Source organism: Schistocerca piceifrons, chromosome 1 (genome assembly GCF_021461385.2).
Source record: "Schistocerca piceifrons isolate TAMUIC-IGC-003096 chromosome 1, iqSchPice1.1, whole genome shotgun sequence".
NCBI lineage: Eukaryota > Metazoa > Arthropoda > Insecta > Orthoptera > Acrididae > Schistocerca > Schistocerca piceifrons.
The window spans coordinates 742427011-742454543 of NC_060138.1; positions in this window are offsets into that span (position 1 = coordinate 742427011).

Below are 27533 nucleotides of genomic sequence, written 5' to 3' on the forward strand. Positions count from 1 at the left end.
ATAGTAGCAAGGACAGGGTCAGGTGGGCAGCTAAATGTTCAAATTTGTGTGAATTTATAAAGGTTAAAACTGCTAAGGTCATCGGTCCCTAAACGTACATACTACTTAAACTAACTTCTGATAAGAACAACACACACCCATGCCCGAGGGATGACCTGAACCTCCGGAGCTGGGGCCACGCAGTCCGTGACACGGCGCCTCAAACCTCTGCTTGCAGTGAACTTTATCCAACTAAACCATGATCTGTTTTAGTGTTAAGTCTTTTAAACAGAAGTGTTCAGTCACCACACAAAATTTCCTTTTGTTGCATGTGGCTAAATAAACAACAGCTCGTTGCTTAAGCCGACTGGGACAATAAAACCACATGATGGATGCGGCTGTAACTTCGTCCTCTAGTGACAAATGACGCTTACTACCAGTAAGCTATTGTTGTAAAACTCTCGATTCATCTAATGACTTACTGAACGACATTTGTATCTGCTACTTTATTATGAGTTCCTTTAATGTATTCAATGTCAAACAGAAACTATTGTGTCCAATGATTTAGTCGGCCACGAGCTAATCTGAATTTCTTCAGGACGACTATTGCCTGATGGTCAGCGTACGCATGTCATTTGCCCAATAGATAATTCTAAATTTTTGAAAATCCCTGACTGTGGTGAGGACCTCACTCTCTCTGACACTGTAATTATTTTAATACCTATTCTATGTACAATTTGCAAATATAATTATTCAAGTATCTTCATCCCCAAAATTTTGAAAAAAGCATCACCCCCAATACTTTCCCAGTAAAAAAAGTCTGTAAAAGCTACATATCCATAAAATGATCTCAGTTGTTTTCTATTCTTTAGTCTGGAGCACTTTTCATTGCTGTTATTTGTTCTGGCTCCGGTCGCCTTCAGTTGTAAGAATTCACTCGAAAAACTTAATTTCTCCCTTCACAACCTACGACTTTTTTCAACCTAAAGGCCATATCCCTTTTCGTTAACGGTTGAACTACTTCACCTAACAATTTACCATGATCGTTCTAGGTGGGTATGGCAATTAGTAAGTCATCAACATATGCAGTAATTTTCGCACTCAGCTCGGGCCCCAGTACCAGGTGTAACATTCGACAAATACAGATACACAGATGTTGAACCCAAATGGCAATACCTTGCTTCATAGATCTTGCCCTCCAAACGTAAACGCAGAATAGTTTCTGCATGCTTTTGCTAATCCAGTTTACCAATAACGAGCATCAAATCTAGGAATGTTAAATATTTCACAAACTATATTGGAAGATTCTCTCTATGCTCTCAGGTCTATCCAGTTCCGTAGTTTCAACGGTATTCGACCTTCTCACAGCTACTACTACGTCTACCCCTCCATCCTTCTTCCCAATCACCAATAAAAATTAACAGTGTACTGTAATATTATACCAACTGAGAAAGACAGGGCTACAGAAGTTGAAGACGTTAATACCGCTATGTCAAGCATTCACTGTCAATATGTTCAACACGTTCAAGAAAATACATCTGAGGCTCTATAATGCAGCACATAAAATTCAACAAATCTTGCAAAAAGAACAACTTAATTTCAAATTATATTAATTTAAAGGTTAAAAATAGTTCTGCAGGGGCATAAAAGTCGAAATCAGTTGCAGAACGATATTGGCTACTGAATGACATATAGACGCTACATTCAATAAAGCAGTACCTAAACATGAAACTCTATCAGACTCATCTAGAATTAGCAAGAACATAGGAAACGCCACAGTTGTCATGGAAATGACAGAAAAAAATGAACACAACACATACACAGCATTGAAACATTTTCAAAACATGTATAAAAAGAAAATAATGAGACTACAATAAAAGAGACCCAGAAATACATTTTCATTTGGAAAGTGAAACTAAAAGAACACCAACATACATTCCAGCTACATTTAGTTAACCTGACCAAGACAGTGCTACACGAAAAAGAAAAAATGCTCTTGTAAAAAAGGTTGAAACACTGCACCAGCAGCAAGTTAAATAACCAATACGTATAAAATCTCATAGTGGAAACAAAACACATCCTTACATGCGAAGAACAACAAAATAATTGTGAAATAAACATAGGACTGACAAGAGAATTAGTAAAAAAGAAATGAAGGGCATAATAAAACAAACAAAGAAGACACATCATAATGACAACCAACCAGAAGCAGCCGCTATGAAAACGTTAAAACAAAAGTTAATAAACAATAATGTTGTAATAAGAAGAGCAGACAAGGGAAATGTAACAGTATGTATGTACAAAGAACAATACATCACAAAAATCAAGGTATACATAGATGCCAACACTATACAAAAACAGAAGCCAGACCCAACTACACAGTTTCAGGCAAACCTGCAACGAACACTGAAAAACATTGAACATGCACTCACAGAAATACAGAAATACAACATAACACAAAAAGCCTACAAGCACCAACACTCTGCAACCAACCAAAGATGCATGAAGATGGTAGGCCAATGAGACCCATTATCAACTTCAGGAAAGCCCCAACATGCCACATAGCCGAATATCTCCAAAAGTCAATCACAAAAATTTATAAAAAAGAAAATAACAGAACAGTGATAAACACAGGAAACATAATAGAACGCATTCGAATCATACAGGTGTCACACACAGCATCACTGACTTCATTCGACATAGGAAAGTGTATACCTCCATCCCTATCACAGAAACAGTAGAAATCATAGAACAAAATCTTACTTTCCTTAACAACCTCGCTACGCTAGAGAAGCACTAGAGAAGCAATAACAGAAAACAAATTTGCTTAGACTGGCAGCCGAAAAAAAAAACTACTTTCTGTTCGAAATGAATATTATCTGCAAATTGATAGACAGTCCATGGGAGCCCAATGTCAGGAACATTAGCAAACATTTTTATGGGTCATCTAGAAAATCAGATATTTGAAAAGATAACCACTAATGAAAGATTTAAAATCATATGTTGCTACAGATGTTTGTATGACATTATTTATCTGGTAGATGAGCCAAGTGAATAAACAGATGAACGCCACTCTGAAATCAACAAAGCATATCAGAACATAAAATTCACATGTGAAACAAAAATGAGAAAGAAAAATCAAATAAACTTTCTTGAAATAACAATAATAAACGAAAATGGTAAACATACGTTTAACATCTTCAGAAAACCAACAGCTACAGGCACAATAATACATTCCACATCCTATCATCCCCACCATCAGAAGCTTGCTGCACTAAGACATATGTTGTATAGACTAAACAGGATCCCACTAGGCAAGAGAAACTATGAAAAAGAAATGAGTACAATCATGCAAATAGCCAGGGACAATGGGTATGATACACATTTAGTACACAAACTGAATAAAAAAATAAAAATACAAATACAAAACAAACATAACATTTCCAGAATACAAGATAACTCACAAGCTGCAAACTCACAAACACACTCAGCACACACACAGAATGACAACATCACACAGAAAAGAAGCAGATGGCACACTGTGTCTTACACACATAAATTAAAACAGATTGTGGCAAACACACTAAAGAAACAGGGCTTCCAAATTAGCATATAAAACTGTGCAAATCCTCCAATCAAATTTAAGCCAACCAACAACTAAGACATATAAATTTCAGGGATCAGGAATATACAAACTTAAATGTCAAAGTTGTGATGCAATATGCATAGGCATGAGATGCCGGAACTTTAAAACGTGATACAAAAAAACCATCAGGTTTTGGAAGTACAAAAAAAACCATTCCACATTTTTGAACATTTAAGACACCATAACCACCATCCTACAAACATGGAACAAGATATGAAAATAATGAGAATGAACAAGCATGACAAATACTTTACACAGATGCAAAGAAACTTCCACATCCAGAAAGCCATTGCTGAAAACAAATAAATGAACAAACACACATCAGTACAGGCTCCCTACCATACTTAACAAAACAAATAATAAGATTAAAATTATCCCTCTTGCACATGCAGTCACATTACAACAAATACATACCTTCCTCTCTCTCTGTCTCTCTCTGTCTGTTTCTCCCACTCCCACCTTCTGGTCATCCACACCCACACACATCCATCCGCCCTCCCACCCCACCATGCTCACTCACACACACACACACACACACACACACACACACACACACACACACACACACACACGCATACACAGTCAGATCTGTAAGTAGAATTTAAATGTTACTATGCCATAAAAAAGTAGCCACCAGAACTAGTTATAACATATATATCCATTGTCCCAAAATGTAAACCAAATTATAAAAAACTGTGTATATTCCATGCCACTGAAGATGCCTTGGAGAGAATACAGGCGAAACACACAATGGCACGAAAATTGTGTTTCATTGTGTTGTAGTTAGACTGTCAACAAGTAAAAATGAACAGTATGCTGTAACCAATAAAAAATTTTCATATTTACAAGTACCCCACACTATCATACCCCAGCTGAATATACTTTCAGTTTCGTGCTCTACAGCTTCCCATTTGAAATGGCATGGTATGCTTTTCTTCTACAAATTATTGCAAACGGCTCATGTGGGGTCAAACACACATTCAAAATTCTTTTCACAACTTTGCTTCTCCAAAATTACTCCTCTGTTCACCTACTGCACTTTCTGCACACCTTATTTTTGACACTCACTTATATCTTTCATACAACTAATTATTCTTTACAACTCATTATTAATCTCTTTGTCACTTCTCTAATGTGCCCCATTCTCCACTGTTTTCTCCTTTTATCACTTATTCTCCTACAGGCACAGCTGATATTTTGAATCTACCTACATTGTTACTTCACCCTCATCACTCCATGAAATTGTACATTGACACATTTGTCTTCAGTTCTCAGTTTCACTACAAATTTGTCACAATCTATATTAGCTCTGCAGTCACTCAAAAAGTCTATTCAAGTAGTTACATGTACAAACAGTTCATATATTACACAAAATTATGTGTTACAGAAATTTCTAATGAAGACTCCAGTACCACTTGTCTTTTTTGCTTAGTTTCCCTGTTGTCCCCACAACTTTCAAGCCTAATGGTGATATATATGTTATTTGTTCTTTCTTTACCTTTCCATGAAGCGACTCTGAAGTATTACAGATCCGACAGCCTGTGTCTAGTAATCCTCTGTCTTCTCTTCTGCATGCTTTGAAAAGCACTAAAGTTTGTTGTACCTCACCATGATTGTTACTACAGTCTTCCTCAGTTGCCTCCTGAGTCCACTTATCTAGAGTTCCCTCCCTTTCTCTCATACCAACTTTCTCTTTTGTCCATCTGTGTTCTTTAATTTTTACATCATCTTTATCTAGATAAAGGATATGTGTTGTTTGTGACATTCAAGTCTCTTTTGTACAAGGTGCTTTGGCCATTACTTTCTTGCTCAAATACATGTGTCTCAGGCTTCCCAATCTTATTTTCAATCTCAGTACTGATGTCACCACTGTTATCACTTTCATTATATTCCCCATTGTTCCTATCATTTATTTTCTCCTTAATTTCATGATGTACACTTATTTGTTGCTCACCTTGAACACCTCCAACTCTTTACATGCCAGACTCAATTCATCAATATATTTCTTCCTTATCTTCCTCAACACTTCTAACTAGCACCACCCATTTGGTTCATGAACGACACAAACAGGCATCTTTCTTCAATATGAGATTTTTTTCACAATTCTTTTTGTAATCCAGAGCTAGATTTTTCATCGTTTCCTTCTCAAACCATTGACACATTCTTTGTTATTATATTTCATGCCTTTTTAGATGGAGCTACGAAAGTATTTGAGGACTCAGTATGACAATTCTGGCAGCACTCCGTTAGTCTTCTCTCAGCCGTGACGGGCAAGATCTTAACTGTTGTGGTATATCAGTTTCCATTTGAAAGTCTGATCTCCTATGGTTATAGTAATGTACTGTAAATTAGCCACAACTTCTTCCTCCTCTCGTACCTTCCGAACTCATATGATTCAAAAATTCCCTCCTCTTTTGCATATCTTCATCATCCCTAGAATCATAATCTACTTGCCAGTTACCGTTTCTCCCACTCTTCCCAAAGAATCTGCTGCAGTATGGTTACTACTTATCAACTTCTCTCTCTTACCACAGGATGCTTTTTCCATTAACACATCTATAATATGAATATCTATCCAAGAATGATACAAGTGTATTTGTTTTCTGGCCAATTCTTCACAATATTCCCTTATTGTTTCCCTGACTGACTATGAAACATGGGGTCCCGTCTTACTCTACTTACCATTATTCGTCCTGCTTGGCGCTGAACCAATATCTGCCAAGAAAAAGTTCTGTAGTAGCGTCATTATTCCAAGACTTTCTGTAACATGTGCATCCCAGTCCAAACTTTTCCCTTTAAGTGGTGCACTGCGCTGGCTTGCCTTAACTTATCCTTCTCTGACCAGCACTCATTGAATTATTTTTTAAATCTTTTGTGAAAGAAACTGAGTGCAGTGATCTATTTAGCTCAGAGCTCATATTATTGAAACTGATCACATCTTTTATGTGTATTAGCACAGGCTTCACTGCAATACTCACTTCCTGAAATTTCTGTTCTAGTAACTCCACTCTATCCTGCAGTCATTAGGTGGTCTCTATAGCTTGTCTCACGTTCTTCTAAAAGGCGTGAACCGCCAAATATTCTCCTTTACCTTGCCCAAGCTTGTTGACTTAGTCTTCAACAACTTTATCCAGGTCTTTCCTGTGAGTATCTAATCGGTTTTAATTTAATTTGTGTCCTCGATACCCTCTGTAGCCCCTAGTATTATTTCCGTAACCTCATTTTTAAAAGCTACTAAATCCTCATTAAATCCTCACTCTGTTTCTTGAACCTTATTTTCAACCTCTTCCCTTATCTCTAATTTAAACAATCCCCGCTCGTTTTTGAGCCCTGTCAGTTTCTCACTTAGTGTCTTTATAGATTTATCATGGACCTCCAATCCACAGCTCACTTCTCTTTGAACTGCTTGATTTCTCATAACACTGTTTGTAGCATTTCATCCACAACTTTCTTCATATCATAAATTATGTTGCTATCTCAATCCAGCTCTGTTTCTCTACTATTCCATTAATTGCTGCTTAATCCCCCATCACTTGGAAACAAAGTCTCTTCTCTTCTTCACTGATAGTGATTTTCAATAATCAGTGTAAAATGTAAAGAAAGAACCTCTGTAATCCACTAAACAGTATTTGAATACTCCCCCCGAACTATCGACTCACACCTACAGAGCATAAAATTGTCAAGACTTGTCATATATGGCGCTATGTACAGTGAGAACAGGGTCCGCCGTAATTAATCTTCCTACCAGTAATAACTGTGATCGTGCAGAAAATGTAACAAAATTTAATTGATCTATTAAATAAAAGTGAAATCTGGTGAACAATTTTAAAGAGAGGGGAAAAATCTGATTGCTCATCAATGAAATGAGTAAAAAGTCAGTAGAATTTAGTGCTGGAATAACAAGCAAAATGAAATATCCTATCCCCAAAATTTATCATATAGTACAATCATTTATAGCAGAATAATCTTCAAAACTCATAAACACATCCACACCGGATCTCATCAGTGGCTCTGAAATACGCCAATATGGTAAGTTCTTATACATGAATAAAATTTATTAATTGCCCTTCTATCCAAATTAATGCTTTCGCGCTGTCTAAATGCTACACCAGTGAAAATTTATCTACGCTGCTCTGGCCGATCAAAGCAGACTGACATAATGGGGAATAGTATTCGATGCGCATATTTTACGAATGTTGCGAATAAAATATTGCAGGATCCACTGCAAAAACACCAAACACATAAAAGGAGCCGGCCGATGTGGCCGAGCGGTTCTAGGCACTTCAGTCTGGAACCGCGCAACCGCTCCGGTCGCAGGTTCGACTCCTGCCTCGGACATGGAAGTTTGTGATGTCCTTAGGTTAGTTAGGTTTAAGTAGTTCTAAGATCTAGGGGACTGATGACCTCAGATGTCAAGTCCCATAATGCTCAAAGCCATTTGAACCATTTGAACATAAAAGGAGAGCAACACGTACAGACACTATTAATGTTAATTCATAACTTCCTGAATGCTGTGACTCTGTAACTGTCCATCTTCATTTTGACAATAACCACTATAAATGTGAAGATGCGTCTGTGCTGAGGTGAAACCGGTATTTGCGAACAAAGCACCTTCATACAGTTATGCGACTTTCGGAAACACTTCATCATTCCTGACTTTTTTTAAATGTTATAATATTTATGTTAATGATTTAAATGGTTATTGAGTGTAATGTGTTTATTATCGCTATTCACAATGTCTCTGAGCTGTCGTTGTCCTCCGCAGAAATTTAGTTGTAATTCGGAGAATGTGCTCAACACTGAAATCATTTCACTCGGTAAACATGTCTTTGTGAATTAACACTTTTCTCGTACTCCACGATATAACAGTTCACGATAAGGGGCACATCGACACATTAGAATTTTAATTTGCCAACAATCCGTGTTGTCTTGAAAGGTATCCCGTTACTAGCCATACTTCTTACTATTCCAGCCCATAGAATACTGTTTGGGAAATTAATCCACGACGCATGGCATCTGAATACATTTTGTCCTTTATTTTTACAATCCACGATACACAGGAAATCAATCTTTATATTCGCGGTTACAAAATTTGTATACTCGTCCACCAGCCGACATCCAACCTCTGTAACTGCCGTGCTCCCTTTGTTATATCAGAACTCACTACTTATCGATTCACATCTAAACTCTTACTCTCACATAATATTGTCACCATTAAATCACGATCAAGGTTTCAATTTAAACGTTTACTACTGATTTCAACATAACTAAAAATATTAAATAAAAGCAATAAACACACAAAAATAAAATCCATTCAGTCTGTGGTAGTCACGAGGTGTGATGCATACTTTATAGGTATAAGATTTAATAAATATGTGTGCACACAGATTTACAGTGTTATGATCTTAAGTTGCGAATCCAGTGACGCCAAATTAAGAACGTCCAGCTCATTTCCATTTACAGGAAACAGTGTTTGTTGAACAGTGTTAATGATGACCACTGCAAATCGGTCCAACTGGGTTAGCCGTGCGGTCTTAGGCGCCTTGTCACGGTCCGCGCGGCTTCCCCCCGTCGGAGGTTCGATTCCTCCCTCGGGCATGGGTGTGTGTGTTGTCCTTAGTGTAAGTTAGTCTAAGTTAGATTCAGTAGTGGGTAAACTTAGGGACCGATGACCTCAGTAGTTTGATCCCGTAAGACCTTACGACAAATTTCCGATTTCCAAATCGGTCAGTAAACAATGTGTGCAGTTCTGTATGGCACCTTCCGTCAAATGGGTAGCTTGCATGTCAATACCTCCACGTTTTATTTCCATTCCGTCGATTAGAGTGAATAGTTTTCGAAGCACAGATTATAGATTGAAAGTAAACAAAAGCCAGAATTTATTCTTCTGTTCTTCGATAAAACACTCTTGAATTTTTGATTGTGCTGTATTTTGATAGACAACTGATTTTTCTTTCTTCGGTAACGTAATGTTTACAGGCGTTTACAAATTTCATGTACCTACTCATGTACTTCATTCACCAGCTTTTGTAGTCGTTATTTCGTTCTATGACCTGATACCCATAAAAGCTCCGCTGGTATTTCATCAGTAAATGGACATTTGATCCTTCCGATTTTGCGCAGAGATTATTGAAATTCAGTGATAAGGATTTAATCTGTATCACCCTCTTGCAGTGTTCCACTTATCCAGTTCGCGGGGAACTATAAAGCTTCTCCAGGTACTGTGTTTATCTTCTCACCCTACGTTCTGCTTTAACTGTGCATTCACTATTTTCGTCTGTAATCACCAAGCTCCTTATTCTGTATTTCTTAAAGTGATTATTTACTAGATCTCTAAAAAATGGTTCAAATGGCGCTGAGCACTATGGGACTTAACATCTATGGTCATCAGTCCCCTAGAACTTAGAACTACTGAAACCTAACTAACCTAAGGACAGCACACAACACCCAGTCATCACGAGGCAGAGAATATTAGATCTCTCTACCTAACGAGAAAGCGAGGACGAAACGAAATGAAACTTCACAGATTCAGGGGATATGAAATGCAATTCCACTGATCACAAAATCGAGTGTTATTGATAAGCAACATGATAGTATGAGGCCACTTATCACTACGACGTTGCACTCCCTCTTTCCCAGATGCGTGCGCTGACTCGGTTGGAAAAGGTGTCGTCCAATCGTTTTATCATCTCATGAAACAGACTAGCCCACTGCTGTTGTAACTGGCCTTTGATATCCTATATACTGTCACGGGGAAGTTGCTGTCCAAGTTGGTTCTATCGGGGACAGATTTGAGGCTCTTGCTGGGCACAGAAGTACCTCAATACCATGCGGACAGTTCGTAGAGATATGTACCATGTATGAACGACCATTGCACGGTTCAAAAATTACATCACGATACGGTTGCTTGAGCCATAACACATGAGAACACAGTATGTCCGTGACATACCGTTGAGCCGTCAAGAGTTTGGGACAAGCTAGCGACTATAATGAGGGAAGAGAGAGTGGACTGGAAAACCGGAAGACTTGTAAACTCATTATATCTTAATCAAAAAGCCTCAGTTAAAGCGGAAGGAGAAAGTACAAACTGGATCGGACTAGGACAAGGAATAAGACAAGGATGCTGTCTATCACCTACCCTTTTCAACCTATACTTGGAAAACATGACAGACCAATGCTCGTTAGATGACAAAGGATTAAAAATTGGAGGAAGAAGAGTAGGGTGTTTGAGGTTTCCTGATGACATGGTCCTTTTAGCCACAGGGGAAAAAGAATTACAGGATTTGGTGGAAACCGTTGAAGCTAACGGAAAAAGTTATAGAATGAAAATTAACACAAAGAAAATAAAAGTATCGGCACTGGGAGGAAATAAAGAAATAAAAATTATGCTGAATGGGGAAATATTACAACAGGTGTAAAATTTTAAGTATCTTGGAAGCAGGATAGACACCGACTATAATTGAACCACAGAAATTAAAACAATGATAGCAATGGCGAAAGAGGCATTTTATGAGAAAGGGAGAATTTTCTGCAGCGGTCTGGACAGAGAACTCAGAAAGAGACTCATAAAATGTCTTGTATGGATTGTTCTTCTGTATGTCACTGAAATATGGACTTTGAGGAAGAAAGACAGAGAAAGGCTGGAGGCTTTTGAGATGTGGACACGGCAGAGGATGGAAAGAATAAGTTAGATAGACAGAGTAAAAAAATGAAGAAGTACTGAGAAGAGTGCGAGGGAAAAGACGGTTACTAGATGTAATAAAAAGAAGAAGAATAAATTGGATAGGGCATACATTAAGAAAGAATGTAACACTTTTAGAAGGTTATGTAGAAGGGAAAAGGAAGCGAGGAAGGAAGAGATTTCAATACTGGATGGGCTAAGATTGATGGTACTTTAGCAAATTATATTAAAGTACAAGGTGATATTACTGTATACTATCATTCTTAATAAAGAGAACCATCGTTATCTATCCCGTGAAATTTTTTTTTTTTTAAAATAAAAACACTAATTCAGCTACTGAAGCATCTTTCTCTTTTGTGGGTTGCAGGGGTTACGACCCCTGGGGAGGTGGGTGGGTTTTATTTCATGGCTGTGTGAGTTAGCGTTATGCTGCTGTGTGGGTCACGTGACCGCCTGGCGCGTGACCTTGAGTGAGCGGCCTTAAGAAGGAAGCAATTGATCGCAGAAAATGGAGAGACAAAAGACCTGCTAATTTAGCAGATAACTGATGATGACGAATGGTATCAGTAATTTTTTTTCAGATCTGCTGGAAGTCTATTGAAAATGAAACTTGCCGAATAGTGCACAGCTTCCTGTAGAGTGGTTAAAGGAGTGCATATTCTTTTTCCATCTAATGTTTATTTATAACACGTCCCAGTTACATTAGTGTGACTACCGGCTATGTTCTATGTCAATGTGCAGTAACCAGTCACAGAAGGCAGCTGGCAGCGTACAGAGTTGCCCCAAAACCCAACGCGTATGAGATATAGAGCGAAAGTAAGTATGCCTCCACGTTGCAGTATCAGACACAGTGGAGGCAACTGTTGTGTTTTCTGCACAAGTACTTGAGGGTGATACTTTCAAAAAGTCTTCGATCTACCCTCAGTCTTAAGAATCCAAAATAGTCGACTTCACCGACTGTTCCACCAGAATGGGATAATGAAATTTCGCTTTTTTGGTAGTTCCCTATCAGAAAATGTATGCAATGCGTTTCGTTGCCGATAAATAATTTGTGCGCCGTAAACCGAATATTAATGATTTTGACTACATCATTAGCTACACCATTTATACGTTCCGTGTGTTTCATAATAACATCTGGGCCATTTGCAAAGTGAAAAATATGTCGTTTGGCATGATTAATAGCATATGATTGGTATATAACAAGAAAAGTATTGGACGCAGATCGAACCTGTGGCATACCCCACTTTACATCACTCCAGCCACATTTAAACGTCTTCCCTGTTCATTGACGCTGCTTCCTACTTTACAGATATGAAATGAAATATTCAACAGTTGGCTGTCGTAGCAGTCGGTCACAACCTCTAGGGTATAAGTGCTTTGACATCAGCACTAGCAGTGTGGAGTGCTAAGTGTTGTTCTGGATATATTATAGCGCTTTTCAATTATTTACAGACAGTGTTTGTCTAAGACTGTTGTTAAAAATATTGTGTTAATGTAATTTTCATTCATTTCGTTTTTTCTGACTCTCAAGTTCAATGAATATCTGCATGGTGTTAACATTCTCATGTTTATATCCACCAACAATTGTAACTTAGCTACGCAACTCATCGGAAGGTAAGTTTTCACTGATTCTAAAAATTGTTACAGTTTAGGCGTGTGTTGGTGCTTTTAAGTTTACTGTAAAAGTAGCATCGAGTGTGAAAAATGTGGATGCTGCTGTAGTTTAGTTAGTGTGGGAGAAACATTCCAGGACTGTGCGTTGGTATTTCACTGAGGTGATTACAACGGAGAAGCCCGTAAAGCATCAGATGAGGCACTCCCTGGAGCTGTAGGTTGTATAGCCGAAAGAATAGAATCGTCGGTGAGTTCTTCAGGCAGAAACAGAAATGGCATTTCTTTATTTAGATAAACTGAAGTTGGAAAGAAACAATGAGAGCTGGGTAAAGGTGACGAGCAGTAAGAAAAATGAAAACACAAAAATTCAGAAATCACTATTTAAATTCTATTTAGGAATCAGTTCCGTTAACCGAAATGAAAGAAAAGTCTCAGCAGACTCGTAGGTGCAACTTTAAGGCTAAGTCAGTGGGAAAGAAGTAGAAAGAGAAGAGTCCTATTGACAGGTAACAGTCACAGGAAGGGTGTAGTTCAGATGCTACAGGAAAACGTAGGTGCAGAATACCATGTCACAAGCATCGTGAAAGCTAGTGCCAAAAGTAGCTCGATGACAGAGAATATTGGAGCTTTGTGCAGAGATTTTGATGAAGAAGGTCAGTTACTGACAGTAAGAGGAGCAAGAAACATGGAGGAAGTAAGATCAACAACAGCAGATTTATGTGAAGGTTTTGTAGTACCGTGTCCATCACTGGGTTAAAAGAGCTGTGAGCCGTGTAAACAAAGAGCTAAGTGAATTGCTTTTGACTGAAACAGAGTCTGATTTTTAGGCTGTACTTGTTGCAGCAATTGTAATGTGGGGATACACAATCATAGCCTTCAACTGGATAGAAGGGGAAGGACATATTAGCTGAAGATCTAGCACAAAGTAAGAGAGACCACAATCACAGAAGGCAAAGTCCCTGTGATTACTAGACTCAGAGGAGCACACTTTTAGGCTAGAGTCAGGTTATAGATAGGCTTGAAAGATATTAGAACAAAACAAGATCAATATATATATATATATATATATATATATATATATATATAATTTTCCACAAATCTAAAACTATTTTGTTTCATAAAAAGGTCATGGAGATGAAAAACGAGGTGGAGGAACTTCTTGTACGTCTAGAAGGTATGGAAAATTCTGAAGTGACAGATGTTTTATGCCGCTCTGAACACCAGGCAAACACAAGGCTTAAGTACAAGGAATTTCAGACTAGCATCATTTTCGTTTAAGGTGAACATGGGAAAAAGGAGGAGTTCCAACACATGTAAAAGTTGGACAAAGTCAAAAATATTGCCCCAAGCAGTTTTTATGTAGATCATAACCTAGGATCCTGTGCTTGTGAGTTGTTGCTACAGAATACTTTTTTTCTAATTGTAGAGCTAACAGATACCCACTGAGAAACTTTCAGATGTTCATTGCTGAGCTAAGTGCCAGACAAGAAGAAACGATTAGTAGTTTGCGGAGATTTCGAAGAAAATTTCTCAAAAGATTCTGACAGGATAAGTGAACTGGAGTCATTATTTGGCTGTTTCAACAGATTTAGGTTTTGTGATGTTCGTAAACTGCTATGGGCTACTTCCAGGATGGCTCCTCTGAACGGATACGGCCGATTCCCTTTCCCCTCCTTGAAAAGTTCCAAGCTCGTGATCCATCCCTAATGGCCTAGTTATTGACGAGACGTGAATCCCCCAATCTCCTTCCTTCGTTAGTACATCACATTTTGGTTTCCAGAAGAATTTCTCGACTAAGAATGCTATTTATATTTTCACTCACCAAAAATTACAAGCTTGAAATAACAAAATATTGCCAGCTAGCATTTTCTGCAATTTTTCCAAATGGTTTGATTGCACAGATCGTGTTGCCCTTTCAGGAAAACTTAAAATTTCGTGGGCTTTACGGGTTTTCACACAGTCGATATGAATCATAGAATATATAGAATCATATCATTGAATCAAAGAATATATAGATTGCAAAATTTTGTGCTAAATAGTTCGAACATTGTTTTAAGAAGAGGCAGTTCTAGTATCTGAGGAACAATTACGAAGGGTCCACTCCAATACTTTACATATGTGAGTGATGTTGCACTTAACATGCATCAAGCAGAACTGGAATTTTTTGTAGACGATACTTGTGTTACAATAATTATTGTTAGACAGAAAGCCAAGTAAGAGACGGTTAATGATTTTTCAAAGAATTGTTAAGTGGTTCTCTGAAAATGGATTCTCCTTTATTTTTGAGAAAACACACTCTATTCATACTATATAACAAATGGAGACATACCAGCAATTGATGTAACACATGAACAAGAACCAGCAAACAATGTAGAATAATCAAAATTTTTGAGTGTACATACTGATGAAAACTTGAATAAAATGCAGCATATTACTGAGCTTCTCAAATAAGTAAGTTCAGCTACTCTTGCTCTTCGGGTAATTGCTAGTCTTGGAAACAAACTAATCAACATCCTGAGATACTTTGCGTAATTCCTCTCAACAGTGTCTTATGGAATTATTTTATGGTGTAACTCAGAACTTAGAAATGAAGTACTGGTTGACAAAGGCGAGCAGTAACAATGTTATGTACTGCAGTGTTCACCTACAGTCGTCACGTAGGCACCTCTTCAAGGATTTAGATATTTTAACTGCATAATCCAATACATATATTCACTAATGAAATTCGTCATAAGTAATCCATCACAATTTAAGAAGAACAGTTAGGTCCATAGTTCCATCACTAAAGAAAATAATGACCTACTACCTATTATTAAAGCTGTCAAATGGTCACAAAGGAATTCAGTAAGCAGTACAAAAACGCTTGATCATTTGCCCAAAACCACAAAATGTCTTGACAAGCAGAAAAGCGAGTTTTAAATCTAACCTAAAATCATTTCTCCTGGACAAACCCTTCTATTCCATGGACGACCTTTTATTTGAAAACTAATAGCCTCTAAAAAAATTTAAAAAGTTAAGAGAAACTGGTATTTAAGTGTCGTTCTATGATTACGACTAAAGAATTATACGCTCATTAATTTTGACAGTAATCACGTGTACATATCCTGCAAACTGAACCATTCCACATGATTTCGATAAAAGAATCGTTTAAATGATATCTGGAACATGTAACTAACGAACTATGTTGAGCATTTTCTCTAGTCCCATAATGTTGCAAGTAATGCTGAATCTCGGTCTCGCACACAGTTTTAATCTGCCAGGAAGTGTCATATCAGCGCACACTCCGCTGCGGAGTGAAAATCTCATTCTGGAATGCTGAATTACTGCAGAGCCCACACAATCGAAGATTTTGTTTCATGAAAGAAAATACGTACTGCCCTCAACCCATCGTTTAATCCTAATAGACCCTCACACACAAAAAGATTAAATTGCATTTTCTGTGGATACTTCTTTCATGAAGCCGAATTGCGATTGTGACAGCGAATTATATGGAGATGTTTCACTGTTTTCCTACACCTTGCTTTCTCAAAAACTGTTTAAAATACTGGGAGCAAGAAATCTGGCTTGTAACTGTCTACGTTCTCTCTCTCTCCCTCTTCGTTAACGAGTATTTCAGTCTCTCAAGAAACTGACCACACCTGAATGACACATTGCATAGGTTTTTGAGCACAGAACTAATGTATGGTACACTGATATTAATAAGCTTACTTGAAACGGCATCACACCCAAGGGAGTCTTTACTGACATAGTAACTGTTTCGATTTTATCTTTGCTCGTTTCCTGTAGCCGCATGTGCTGTAGTTGCCTCGGAATAACAGGTTTCAAGATTGCTTCATATGTATCCGTACCAATAAAACTTTGATTTAATTTGACAGCTATTGACAGAAGTGTTTATCAAATATTTAGCGGTATGTACGTACAACGTTTCAAAACACAACGTATCAAACTCAGGGACAATGGATGTGGCGGCGGCTGAGACGGTAATGCATGCTGCTCATGAAGATGAACCTCACGCAAAATGGCAGTCGGTCATACACGCAGCCGTGAACAGGCCGTCCTTCGACAGCAATCGCCTGTTCACATACGTGGAACGCACACGCACGCAACTGTATGCAAATTCTAACTTAATTACATCCGCGAAGCTATTCTTTCTCACAGTCTCCGTGTCCATGCAAATAAGTCTTTGAGTAACTACGTGTGTAGCATGTGAGATAGCCCGTCCACCAACACCTGGAGACATGAGCGGCAACGAAAGATACCTACGTGAATTAGCACACACTGCTTTCCACCGCAGATTTCATTTCTGCACGCAGCGTGTTCGGCACGGTGTAAAAAGTGGTTGGTTTTCGCTGACGTGACAGAGCTAACTGTTATATTTAAACGTGTGTACTCCGCGCAGAGTGAATGCGTATTGTTCTCACAGAGATTTCGATGATTCAGCGCAACGTCTAGTTTCCTCGACGTATTGACTATTTGCGCGTAGCTATTGCTGCTAGTACTCGCTCACGCCGTGATGGGGTGTGATCCCTCACTGTATTGTTTTTTTTTATGTACTGTCACTTCTCTATTTTGCTGTTGCCTAATATGGCACTGGTGGCAGTCTGCAGCGCAAGCCTATGACCGGACTGCTGGCCTCACTGCAGGTACAATGCAAACTAGGTTCTCCGCGGCTCTAGGAGGAGGCAATGGAGTGGTGCTTTCATCACCCCGGCCAACTTTCACGACTGGGATCCCCAATAGTTATTTGCTAGCACGCTTAATGACCCCGTGGCCGTTCTGAATGGACCAGAACGAGGGAAAATTCCCGTTCCTATCCGAGACTGAACAGGGGTACCCAAAGCCGGAGTCTACCTTCTAAACCACCACGGCTATTCACTAATGTAGGTTGTATCTACCTACTAAACCACCACGGCCATACACTAATGCAGTTTGTAATGAATACATTGCTGAGTTTCATGCTGAGGTATAATATTCTGCTTTCTTCATAAATTACAGTGCATTAGGTCTTTCAGTCACCTGCATAATTGCTCCTATATTCATTTTCATAACGTTTGTTTTGAACTTCTCTTTTCAAATCGCATTATTGAAAAGAAAGTAAGATAGGGTTTTACGCCCTGCTTGTGACGAGGTCATTAAAGACGGAACTCAGGTTCGTTTGTGGTAAGAGACGGGAAGGAATGGGCTGTGTTCATTTAAAATAAGCCATCTCGGAAGTTGCCCTGGACGCTTAGACGGTGATTAGATCCACCGACCCGTCGAAAGCGAATCCGTTGTGTTACCACTGCGCCATTTCTCTCGGTAAATCTTTTTGTGGGAGTTTATAGGATCACAGGTTGGTGATAAGGAGGCTTCAGCCTCACCGGACTACAGAGCGGAAATGCACACCCACATCTGCACTCCGCAAGCTGCTATACAGTTCATGGTGTCCGATACCATTTTCTCCCGCATCTGTCCATTTATAGATGGTATGGGAAATGAAAGTTTATTAAAACACCTGTGTATAAATTATTTCTTTAATTTTTGCGTCTTGGCAATTACGCGAGATATATGACAGACGGAGAACAGTATTTTTAATCTTGACTTATTTTGCAACGTGGACGTAGGAATTTCGTAAATATTTCTCTTTTTTCTTTCAATGTGTATTACTGCAGTTCGTTGAATATTTCCGTGGCACTATCACACTAACTAAACTGATTACACCCACGAAGCATCGTTTAGCTGTGTTTTGAATACTTTCTGTCGCTCCCATTACCACAGGTTACTAACGGTCCCAGAGCGACTAACGCACGAACTGTTAAAATGAGGGTTTTGTAAACGATTTTCTTCGTGTGAGAATTACACATCCTTAGGATTCCTAAATTTTACAAGGAAACACCACCAACTCGGCCCTATATTTTAAAAGAGAAAAAAGCACAGTTGGAAGATATTAGCACCAGCGAGCGATTCCTTGCGAAAATTGTGGCAGTGATTCTGTAAGTATGCAGGTATGGCCATAGCATTTCACTGCTCTTAAACTGCGAGCGCGCCGGCCGTTTGTCACTCCCACCGCCCCACTGCAGCCGTTTAATACCCGAGCGCGAAGTGTTGTACAATGGAGTGAGTAAGACGTTCATTTTCATAATATCGATGAACAAACAAGCGATAGCTTAATTCATTGAGTCAAAGTGTGCCGTTTCTAACCTGTAGTTGGTGCCAGATATCTGGCTCAAATGGCTCTTAGCACTATGGGACTTAACATCTTAGGTCATCAGTCCCCTAGAACTTAGAACTACTTAAACCTAACTAACCTAAGGACATCACACACACATCCATGTCCGAGGCAGGATTCGAACCTGCGACCGTAGCAGTCCTGCGGTTCCGGACTGCAGCGCCTAGAACCGCACGGCCACCGCGGCCGGCGCCAGATATCTCTTTGCTTTGAACCCTTTTACTATCCGATTCACAACAGCATTGTAAATTAATGACATAAATGAGTGTGTCATTACATAAGTAGCATACCACTATTTAATTACTAACTTCGCTCGTGTGCGTTATTTTCTTCGGATTGAAATGCTGACACTGTTAAGATGAAGTACATTTGCAGGAGTTTCGCTATTCTTCAGTGCGATTGCCATGATTAAATTGTAAACTGACAATTGTAAACTTCGTTTCAGAGTAGTTATTCGGTTGATAGGTTAATTCATTTTAATTTTCAGGCCTGTATGTATATGTGCACCAGTTGGACATGTTTGATACTCTTTTCGTGTAAAATAACATGTTCTCGATCTATACTTCAAAACACGTTCGACAGAAGCGACCCTCTCCTCTTTTCTCTTCCCTTGCTGTCAGCATCTCGCGAATATCAGGGCTCTGACTGCCACGCCTCTGTGCTGTACTTCCCGCTCGGGCATTCAGAGGCTGTTTTGGAGCGGAGCGAGTGACAAACCACTGGCGCCCGCGAAGTTTAAGAGCTGTACATTCGTAAGGTCATAATGCGCACTATCACAATTATGGCCTAAATTTTTGCAAAGGATCGAGTGCTGGGGCTCATATCTTGCAGGTGTGCTTTTCCTCCTTAAAATATGAGGTTGAGTTGATGATGTTTCTTGTTAATCTGATATCTGCCTTCGATACAGCTACTTATATGTGATCGCTCTTAACTCCTGGCAAGAATTTCACTATTCTTCCGTGTAACTGGAAACGATAAATTTATATACATCTTGAACAGCAACCGTTCAGTCACACTATTTGAGATACGTTACACACTAATTTTGCCTCTTCATTAAGAACGATATATGAAGTTGTTTTTGTTAGGAATTTGTCAGTATAATTACGCAGAATTATTGAAACGTATCTCCAGGGTTTCAGAAGACATCTCTGCGAAAACTACAAGACATACAGAAAATAAACACTTATCAGGGGCAGAGCATTCCTCCAAGTTTCTTACTCACATTACAGGTTCTCAACATGGGAACCCTTTGTGACGCGGAAAACGTCAATACGTGCTTGCAATACAATGAAGCTGCTAGCACCAACTACCCGGGAAGGTGGGACAGCAGCCAGCCTTAGAAACATGTTCATTGGATTTCCTATCAGCAGGCGTGAACTAATTCGATGCGACAGTACTAAATGAATGATTGTCTATATGTCCTGACGCGATTCCCCTCCCCCACCCCTCCCCCCTAGTGTTGCGCTCTGCAGCTAATTCAAGGCTCGTACTACGAAACGAAACTTGGAGCGATGCTCTAACCAATGATATCTGTCTTATTTTCTGAATGCCTTCCAGTTTTCTTGTTTCCTGAAACCCAAGAGGTACTTATTAATAACCCTGTATATCTGTGTGGATATTTCATATATAAGTATTTTTTTTCTATTCGACGGTGGGAAAATACATTGAAAGCTCTCTGAAATTGATGAAATGCGGCGTGAACCCGTGCTCCATTATCTTCTGCTTTCTGGATCTCATGATGGAACTGAGCAAGTTGGATTTCATCCGCTTCGGGCTTGCGAACCGTGTTCATTTACTCGTAGGAGGCATTCGGTCTCCAGAAATGACATTTTTTACGACCGTAACGTGGTTCTTTGTTGAAATAAACTGACCGCAGTGGGAGAGGTCTAGAGTTCTTCACACTGCTCTTCCATCCCTATTATAAACTGGGAAACTTAACGCCTTATTTAGTGTCGTGCTATGGTTTGTTGTTACAGCAACCCGCGGTAAACTCATACTAGTTCCTGCACGTATTCGTTGTAGACTCCTAACTTGCAGTACATGACGTTCAGTGGTCTGTTGTCATATACGTGTGGAGAGTGTAGGTGCTGGATTGGAGGGATGAGTTCAGGTTTGTAGGAGAAAGGTGAAAATGGAGTAAATGTAGATGAATATAGAATCACAGTGAGCGGTCTCCAAAGTGGTTAAGTCCACACTATGAAATCCCATATTCATACAGTGTACAAGCGTGGTTTTCCTTTCACCAGCTGTGAGCTTCACTCTCTTTATGTTTTAGGTGTAGCCAGGGGTAAGGAAGAATTTGTGATCAGATGAGAGGCTGGAGATAGGAGGAACTCTTACCAGTGTGGGTTTGATTTCACATCGTGAGAAGGAGCCCACCCGCCACGCCGTGCTCCCTCCCCTTCGTGAATACTAATAAAGTATGTACTACGTGAATACAGCGTAGGGTATTCGCCTGCTTACCTGAGTGGTAAAGTGTTTGCCTGCCATGCAGCGGGCCTGGGTTCTATTCCCGGCCCGGGTGGAGATTTTCTCCGCTCATGGACTGGATGCTGTGTTGTCCTCCTCATCATTTCATCATCACCGACACGCAAGTCGCCCCATGTGGCATTACCTGCTATAAGACTTGTCACTCGGCGGCCGAGCTCCCCCGGCCATCAATACTACACGATCAAATCATTTCATTTACGGCGCAGGGTGCTGGCTGTTCATAAGACCGATTCGCGACGGGGACGTCGCAGTGTTCGTAATGATTTAGCACATTTAAGGAAGGAAGGCTCGGGTTAGGAAAGGAAATCGTTTGTGTCCTTTTAAAAGAACCAATCCCAGAATTTGTGTGAAGCGATTTACGGAATTCACGGAAAACCTAAATCTGGATGGCCAGACGATGATTTGAACCGTCGTCCTCCCGAAGACGAATCCAGTATTCTAACCACTGCGTCACATCACTCGGTAATTGACATAGGAACAAATTTTACAGTTTGTAAAAGATTCGGTTTTTGACGGCGACCGAATGCGAAAAGCAGGATAGTGTAGATGAACTTCAGGGACCTGTAGTATTTTGGGAATAAAGGAACACTGACGGCGTAGATGTATCCAAGAATAAACCGGACAAAGGGTGAAGTTTAGCTCTTCCAACCACATGGATGAAGAGACAATTAGAGCTGAATGTTAAGTTTGGATAGGGAAATGATGGGGAAAAAATTTGACAGTGTACTTTTTAAAGCGACGATCCAGATTTTTGCCTGAACTAACTTCGGTAAACCACGAAAAACCCAAATATGGATGTCCCGATGGCGATTTGAACCACCTAACTCCAACCAAAAGGCAAAAAAAAAAAAAATGGCTCTGAGCACTATGGGACTTAACATCTGAGTTCATCAGTCCCCTAGAACTTAGAACTGCTTAAACCTAACTAACCTAAGGACATCACAAACATCCATGCCCGAGGCAGGATTCGAACCTGCGACCGTAGCGGTCGCGCGGTTCCAGACTGAAGCGCCTAGAACCACTCGACACCAAAATGCTACAGCAGTATTTTGACCACTGCCAAACTTCCCTCTTTTATGAGTCATATTATGGCTTTATGGATATATAAAGTGTTAGGAAGTTACAGTACAAGATCTGTGCTAGATAAAGCAAGCTTTTCCCTTTTTTACATTTATCTTTCATCTACATCTATATATATATTCCGCAAGCCACCATACGGTGCATACCGGAGAATACCTTGTACCATTTCAAGACATTTACTTTCCTGCTCCAGTCGCAAATGGAGCAATGGAGAAACTACACGATTGTCTATATTTCTATTATCTTATTTTCAAGGTCGTTATTTGAAATGTACGCCGGCCAGTAGAATCGTTTGAAGTCAGCCGCAAATGTTGGTTCTCTAAATTTTCCCAATAGTGTTCAACGAAAGGAAATTTTCCGCTCCTCTAGGGATTCCCATTTGAGTTCCTTAAACACCTCCGTATTATTTGAGTGTTCACCGAACCTACCGGTGACAACTCTAACAGCCCGCCTGTGAATTTCGTTGATGTCTTCCTATAATCCGACAGGATGGGGATCCCAAACACTCGAGCAGTACCCAAGAGAATGGGTCGCGCTGGTGTCCTTTACGCGATCTCTTTTATGGAAGAGATACACTCCTTAAATGCTAACAATAAACCGAAATCTGTAGTTGGCTTTCCCTATTACCGATCTTACGCGTTCGTTCCATTTCATATCGCTTCGCAACCTTATAATATAAAGCAACTCTTTTAAAGAAAAAAAAATAAAAAGCAAAAGCTCTTACCTCAATAAAACTGCAATTATATCTGCTCTTAATTATTCATTTTTCGACACAGCTTCGTGCAATGCTGGCGTATATTTTTTTTTGATTCTTGGATCCAATGATAATGCATTGGAAATTCTTTAAATTGAAATGAATGCTTTTCTTTAAAAGAGTTGCTTTATATTATAAAAATTATTATTGGGGCATTTCTTAGAACAAATTAAATTACAATTAACATACATTATTAAATATGCGCAAGGCTGCTTCTTTACCTTCTACAACAATACTCATCTTCCAGAATCCTGACCAGAGTCGCGAGCAGAGCACACCCCCGACGCATGCTGACTCCCGCAGACTCACGCAGACAACACCAGACTACTACTGACTCGCTACTCTCGACTCGCGCAGACAAGCGCAGACTAGCGACAAGCAACAACTAACGATAAACTACTCTCTGGTCAGCGATTCTGTCATGCCTCGCCCATCGCCGGCAAAGCATACGTCTTACAATAGGATAACGTTCTCCCAATAGGGCGTCGGGATGGGACCGGCCATGTGGTGGTCTACAGGATTAAATTACAATCAAAGCATGAAAAAAATATTTGTTTCATTATGACAAACCGTTTCAACAGACTATGCTGTCATCCTCAGGTCTTAAAATCTGTTGTTATAAAACATGTTCATTTTACACTGAGCTCACGGACAAGACGTGAAGTGGATAAAAATAGCACATAATAAAAGGTTTGTCATCACTATCCACTTGACGTCTTGTGCGTGAGGTCAGCGTAAAATGAATATGTTTTACAACAAAAGATTTTAAGACCTGAAGATTACAGTATAGTCTGTTGAAAGCGGTTGTCATAATTAAAGAAATATTTTATGCGATCTTGGCTGCTGAAAGATTTTTAACGAATAAGCAGATCGCCCTTCAGTTCTCGTAAAATGAGAAACTTCAGTCAAAAGTATGAAAATATACAGTGGTCTGAAGAACAGTAGTAATCTGAGATTGATGAGATGTTTTTATATAACGTTGTTAGAGAAGAGCGATCTTTATTGTCATCAAGTTATTTTAAAACAGTCTTGATCGCAGCCGATGTTAACATCTGACCAGTACCGGCCATTTAATTAGGGATCATGGTCAGAGTTTGCACTTAATAACAAGAGTAAAAATGCTGTATTACATAGAGAAGTCAATGACGTAAAAGTACACTCTGAAACGACGCATCATTACCCACCTGTCCTACGGTGATTGCGACTGACCCGCTGTGGAGGTTTCAGTCACTGTAACTGATGCTGATGGCTAGGCAGCCACGAGTTATATATAACATATATTGATAGACGGCGCACCAGAGCCTAAGGCATCGCTGTCAGCCAATCGGGAATGGCTTACATATCTTTTTCAGTCTTCATTTTTGAATATTTATCTTTTAAATGTAACTAATCAAGAAACGAGTTTATATGCGTCTATAGTTCATAATCTGTGTTAAGGCCAGCCTCATAAAATGCATTAAAATGTAATGTAATTCGATAACTGAGGTCCAGAGTGTCGTCGGGAGGAAATAATTAGCACTATAAGATCGCTAATTCTATAGTTACCTCTATTTATTTGTAAGAAAACCAAATGCATGGAGTGTTAATGCGAAACATACATATTGGCTTATTTGTATTAGTAGTCAGTTATTTAAAGTCTTAAAAAACACTAGAACAAACTAAACGCTTCGTTGTATATGTGTGCCATACTTTATTACAGACACCAAGAGATGGACACGTATACAACGATACATTTAGTTTTCCCTAGGGTTTTTAAGTCTTTAAATAATTGGCTATTAATCCAAATAAATCAATACGTGTAAGACTCGTATTAATACGTTATACATTTGATTTTATTACGAATAAATAGCAGTAGCTATAGAATTAGCGATCTTATAGTGCTAATTATTTCCTCCAGACGAAGCTCTGGACCTCAGTTAACGAATTACACTAAAATTAACGTGAGCCCATTTCACGCATTTTGAAAAAGGATCCACTCTTCACTTGACCAATCATCTTAAAACAAACCTGTACAATACACACATTCAGCATCAGCTTCATCTTCGCTTTCATTTCCCGTCATCATCCTCTGACAGACAAGAAAATTCAGAATCTTCTGAAGAATATGAAGTTGGAAGATCTAGAGATTTTCTTCCTCTTTTCCCCATTTGTTTAGCTAGGATAGATGACGTTCTATGTGCATAGGGGATCCTTTAGTCTGAGTAGGTCTTGCAGTTCTTTAATTATAAGCTCTGACGATCTTCTTCATTTTACTATTTGCCAGTTGTTGTTTACGTGGCGATCAAGTTATGATCTTCGCAGAACCTGCTCTAGGACTTCTTTGAACAGCAGCGTTAGAAACAGATGGCAGAGGACTCAAGTCTGCAGATCACACCCTCGAACTTGACAAATGAATTTGTGGTCTAGAAGAGGTTGAGTTCTGTTCGAAACAATCTGTCAAGTCCTCAGCAGTAGAATTAGAAACAAACGTCTGCAGCACTCACAATATCTCTTTTTGAAGCTATAGTTCTACTATCAGTTGTTTGAAGTTCATTGACAGGTGACTATCGATCTTGGCGCTTGTAAATGCTTCATTCCAAACGGTGTAGCAAAGTCATGGCTTCTGTACGCATTTCAATTCATCGGATACATATCACTTTTTCTAAAACAGATAACTGCCGTTTCAACAGTCACGGACCGTCTTAAATCAGTCCTTGTTACACCAACAAATCGCTCATCCGGTAACAGGCAATGATTCCCCAAGTGAGATTCAAGATCCGAAATATAGACTTTCTTCCTAACTTTGTAGTAACTCTTCATTGCCACATACTCGCCTTTGCGTTAAGTACCTTTCTAACAGAAATATCTAGTTACTTTCAAAAAACCCATTTCTTTTCTTAAAACGGCTTCCACAGCTCTGTACGTTTGGTCCTTACCTCAAGCCTTTCTTTTCTTCAGTGAAGCCATCCAATATAAAAAAAAAACATATAATCTCATATAATATATCCTCTTCATTTCAAAAACATTATAAAGATCGTGTTCGACCATAAAAATAAATTTCCAAATAAATTGCTCCAAATACACATCACAAACTACCCCATATGAAGCCCCACGCCATCTTCACTCTCCTTAATAACCACATGCTATACAGATGCGTGAAAGTGAATAAATACTGAAAGGACATGAACTTACCATTATAACAAAATAAATAAAGCACTTATGATGTCAAAATCCGCAACTTCCAACAACGACGCACCCTGACTTCCGTAACACAGCAAAAAAATTGTAGATGACTGATAAAAAGAAACGAATGCAGCCACAACACATCAACTACTTACAGTCATAAGATGACGTGGTGGCACATTTAGAATAAGTTCTGATCCTTGCCAGTAGACATCAGGTTCCAACAGTAATAATAACTGAGTAACCCGTATTAGATGGTACCGTTATACACTGAAGAGCCGAAGAAACTGGCACACCTGCCTAATATCGACTAGGGCCCCCGCGAGCATGTAGAAGTGCAGAAACACGACGTGGCATGGACTTGACTAATGTTTGAAGTAGTACTGGAGGAAAATGACACCACGAATCCCGCACGGCTCTCCATAAATCCGTAAGAGTACGAGGGGTTGGAGATCTCTCCTGAACAGCCCGTTGCAAGGCATCCCAGATACGCTCAATAAAATTCATGTCTAAGGAGTTTGGGGGCCAGCGGAAGTCTTTAAACTCAGAAGATTGTTCCAGGAGCCACTCTGCAGCAATTCTGGATGTGTGAGGTGTCACATTGTCCTGCTAGAATTGCCCAAGTGCGTCGTAATGCACAATTGACATGAATGGATGCAGATGATCAAACACGATGCTTGCGTACTTGTCACCTGTCAGAGTCGCATCTAGACGTTTCAGGAGTCCCACATCACTCCAACTGCACACTCCCGCCGGCCGTGGTGGCCGAGCGGTTCTAGGCGCTACAGTCTGGAACCGCGAGACCACTAACGACGCTGGTTCGAATCCTGCCTCGGGCATGGATGTGTGTGATGTCCTTAGGTTAGTTAGGTTCTAAGTTCTAAGTTCTAGGGAACTGATGACCTCAGAAGTTAAGTCC